This window comes from Mytilus edulis, chromosome 9 (assembly GCF_963676685.1).
Source record: "Mytilus edulis chromosome 9, xbMytEdul2.2, whole genome shotgun sequence".
In the NCBI taxonomy this organism is placed as follows: domain Eukaryota; kingdom Metazoa; phylum Mollusca; class Bivalvia; order Mytilida; family Mytilidae; genus Mytilus; species Mytilus edulis.
Window position 1 is genome coordinate 57548893 of NC_092352.1, and position 4780 is coordinate 57553672.

The window sequence follows — 4780 nt, forward strand, 5'->3', positions numbered from 1 at the left end:
ATTTCTTTCGTTCCATACACAGAGATACAATTATTGAGATGCTCATAATAACTAAATTTGCAATCTCCGTGTCAATATCTATCTTTCCATACCTTTCTTTCCGTACAATGTGAACAATTTAACGAGAAATTAAACAATTTCGAGGCAAGGTTCACTCAATTCGTCATTTTGACATGCATTTTGACTTATTTCTCCGTTAATATAGAACGGTTGTAGAAAATATTGCATCTCACAATAGAAAATAGTTGTATATGTATATATATTCTTCGATATCATAAAAAAAAAAAAAAAAGGAGAAACCTACCTTTCTTTTGTCTATTGGTGTTCCGTCATTGTGCCGGATGTTAGATACCATCGAGTCCGAGCAAATTTTGCCGGTGTGGTTTAGACACAGTGGTATTATATGTTCACTTTTCGCGGGGAACGTTTTTCTCGTGCTTGAGACTCAAATTGAATGTCTATACTTGACTATTTAAACCTCGTCTGGACACTACACCTTTAGATTGGGGAAAACTTTCGTACTGGTAAGTTGTAATTTAAATTTTATTTTATTCGTTTTCATTTATTTCTTTATACATTGTATTTGATACATAAAAAAAAATATCGATTCTAAAGTAAAAAACATTAATTTTTTTTTGTTAATCCGGGTAATGTCTTAGAGAAAAAAAATCCTATATATAATACCTGAGACAAGTGCCTGTGTTCTTAATCCATAAATTTACCTTTCCGTTCTAAAAATGGAAGATAATTTAGGATTTAGGGTTTATAAAGAAATGGGGAACATTTTGATAGCGACATTGAAGTAAAATGGTTAAGGTTTATGACCCTTTCTGCAGCCATGTTATGTGATAAAAGACGATGCATAATTGAGATGTGTAATTTTGTACATATACATGGGGAAAACTTTGTGCAAATCTTTATTTTTTTCTATTGTTTCATTGCATTTTATTTTAAAAAAAAAGGGGGGGGGGATTTTGGAGTTAGTTGCCAAATTGCAATGGAAACGGTCTGATAAAAATGACCGTACATCATTTATTTATTTATTTTATTTTATTTACATTAAAATAACATCAAATGATAGTTTTACAAAATTAAGGGGTAAATTCATAGTCTTGATTCCAACTTTCAAAATGATGATTTCTTATTTGTTAAACAGTTTTCCTCCTATTTATTTCCACATGAAATTTTACCTTTTCTTACCAGAATGAGATTTATAAAAAGTGGGAATAGAGGGAATGAACCACCTGACGGATCCCTTCCAAGTCGGGAATAAAGGTGAAGGGAAGTCATTTTTCTTCTAATTACTTTGATACTGTCCACTCAGATAATTAATAGTTATCCCACAAGGACGCGGTGTGTCAGTGTAAGATCACCCCGATGGCCGGAGGCCAGAGGGTGATCTATAACATTGACACACCAAGTCCGAATGGGATAACTGTTCCCAGCTGTTTTAGATTCGACGGAAAACCATTTACAATTCATAAAATCTAGTTTAGAATGCCACACAACCATTATAATATACTTTATATATATTACTATATGATGTATACCCTTAATGACCCTCAAACCCGATGAATAGATATCAAATAATGTAAACTCGCCCCACTTGCCAATCGGCCCACACTATATCGCCACTTTATAAAAAAAATCGACCCACTCTTGTTTACCGACTTGCCCCACTTTTGAAAAAGTGTAAAATCAAATTGAACAATCAGTCTGAAAACTTACTTATTCATGTAATAAACGAAAAAGGTTTAAACCCCATTGAATAAAGGTTTGACAACTCGCGGCCGCCCCACTTATAAAAAGATCTTGCTTCCTTTAAATATGTCAAATTACTATTAATTCGTATCCAGTCGTCCTGGTGTAGTGGTATGTGTCGTGGCTTGATATGCTAAAGGTCTTGAGTTCGAATCCTAGCATATACACTGGATTTTTTCTACGAGAATTTTGATAGATAGTCTTCTCCGTATAATTGTTTGTAAGTTTTATAGTGGATTTGACATTCCCGCAAAAATGTTACAGAACAAAGGAAAGCATGCATAACAAAGAAACTCAAACTGGGATGATCTGGTGAGGGTGGTCCGGCTCAGATCACCCCTGTTAGAACAAAGGAGCTGGGATGTAAACTCTTTAACTCGCCTATAAATGTGTAGAGTAGATATCTATTGTTCATGCCTATCAAGGACAATCAATACAAGACAAACCAGTTCTTACCCGAGAGGGAGCATCTCAAAGTTATATCCCAACTTAGTTTATTTTTTATTTACACCTTCTACAGGAAGGGAAAACAATGCCCAATAAAATCCAAAAAAGATTTCATCTTTCCGATATGCTAAATACATTTAACTTTTATATATCTAGTAGATGCTAGGCCTTAAAACTTTACAAACTGTACAGGTAAGTCTGCACACAGAGTAATTTTTGATTTAAAAATTCGACCATATTTGTCCATTTGTTGTGATGAACCTTAAACTTTGGTGAATTGTTTATATCTGTTGACGTAAATAAGCTCTCTTTCAATTTTCGTGAATTTCTGATTTGACATTGAAGTGATTGCAGATCATTGCACTTCATTCTTCGAAAATGCGATTGGCGTATCATTTGCTCATTGCGCAGCTGCTTATTTGTTATTGCATTTCAATATATAGCGGAGAAAGTTTTTTAAAGCACTTTCTATTCATATGGTAATTTATTTTGTTTTTATGTATCTCTATTTTAAACAAACTGCTTAATTTGGTATATCGTTGTAAAATTCTATGACTACAAATGTACTTAGAACGGAAATTATTTTAATGTGTTTAATCATACATGTACACGTTTTTCTTCGTTTACCCTTAGTGTGCATTTCTTTCTAACAAAAACGATGCAAACGGCTAAGCGCGCACATGTTTTGAACATTTCTTTCAAACATACGTTTGCAAAGTTTACATAAACTTTGACAAACTATGCAAACGATAAAAATGCGTCTGCAGTTTGTCGTTTGTCGTTTGTTGCTACATTTGTTTCTTACTTCAACCTGATGAAACGAAGTATTTGTTTCTACGTTTGTAAAAAGCCTATTTACCAACAACTTGTGCATTGAAAGTTCAAACAGGGTCAGTAAAGACTTATTAAACGATGTATTTGTTTCTATTTTTTTTTAGCGTTTAGAAAACAACAACAAACGCGACACAACGTTTTACAAAATTTTGTTTAGAAAGAAATGCAGCCTAATATGAAAATTGTTGTGATTAAAGTATGCCAACATTTACTTTTCTCAATTGACCGTAAGAATATGTATTTTTGTAGAATAGCGTCTAATGTATCACTACATGAACTCTAATTTAACTTAAATTATTTCATTATTTTTCATTAAAAATAACAGAAATATAAGAGTTGTATTACCCTATTGCTTTAGAATTATTGGTAATGAAGAACCTATTATAAAAAATAATCACAAAGTACAATAACACACATTTACCCAATGAACTGATCTACACATTTTTCTTCAAATTTCTTCTATAGTAGAAATGCATTTCTAACCTTAAATAGTTGATGGACAGAAATGTTGTCCTGACGGGGTTTTGACAGTGCTATTTCGGATCATTCTGACGGATCTGAACGGAGAAAAGAAGTTGATTTCAACTGTAGCGTGAGTGCAGACATATCATAACATATAAGCAAAGTTAACAGTTGTAATTGTTTACTTGCTTGAGCGACACAACGGATATAATGTGTGGAGCATGATATGTTTACCCTCCCCGAGGACCCGTTTTTATTAGGGTTTGTGTTCCTCAGTCTTGAGTTTTTTGTATAATGTTTGTTTGTCCTTTCTGTGAATGGTCTTATTATTTTCATGTGCCACATCGGTATATCCTATTTGTTTGCCCCATTTATGGTTTATAATGTTTTCTGGTCTGTGCCTCCGTTCATTCGTTCGTCCGCCTGTCCCGCTTCAGGTTAAAGCTTTTGGTCGAGTTAGTTTTTAATGAAGTTGAAGTTCAATCAACTTGACACTTAATACACTTGTTCCCTATGGCATGATCCTTCTAATTTTAATGCCAAATTAGAGATTTTACCCCCATTTTCACGGTCCACTGAAAATAGAAAATGATAGTGCGGATGTGGCATCCACGTACTTAGGACACATTCTTGTTTTATTTTATTTTTTGACGAAAAAGTAACTAATTTAACTTTTACATTAATTTCAGCTTTTCCAGGACAAACAATGGCTAGAGTAATATTCATTCTCGCAGTTGTGACATTGTTCGTAGTCTCAGTAGAGTCAGACGAACTTAACTTCTGTGATGAAGTAGATTGTACAGCTAGCTCTTTTTCTTTACGTCCTGAAGAATGGCCTCGGTGGTATGTAGCTATGGGGTTTGACGCAAAGGGTCAACTGCATGGGATTCACAAAACCATATCTCTCGGTAATAGTCACAAATTTAATTTTGAACGCATCAAGGCAAACGAACCATATTTCTACATAACATCAAAGAAATGGCAAGAATGGTATGTTTACATGACCGATACACGAGACGGTTTGATTCAGTCGACCAAAACAAAGCCAGGTGAGGAAGGCGAGTGGAAGATCCAGAAAGTTTCCGAAGGAGTATACACATTGTTTCCAAAGAAATGGCCTAACTGGCACATGTGTATGAAAAATGACTATAAGGGTACCATGTACGGGTGTCCAGAAGGGCGTTTTTTCATAGACAAAAATTGAAATATGGAACTGAATTCTTGACCTTTTGTTTATCAAAATCTATGAATAGAAATAAAATTGAAAAAACATTTA

The 4780-nt window shown here is 33.9% G+C and overlaps 1 long non-coding RNA gene across 1 annotated transcript; it reads left to right on the forward strand.

Moving 5' to 3' along the window:
- The first annotated feature begins 402 nt into the window (after positions 1-402).
- LOC139488622 (uncharacterized) lies at positions 403-4780 on the forward strand. The gene is made up of 2 exons (XR_011656050.1): positions 403-524; positions 4194-4780. It is a non-coding gene; the product is annotated as an uncharacterized lncRNA (long non-coding RNA).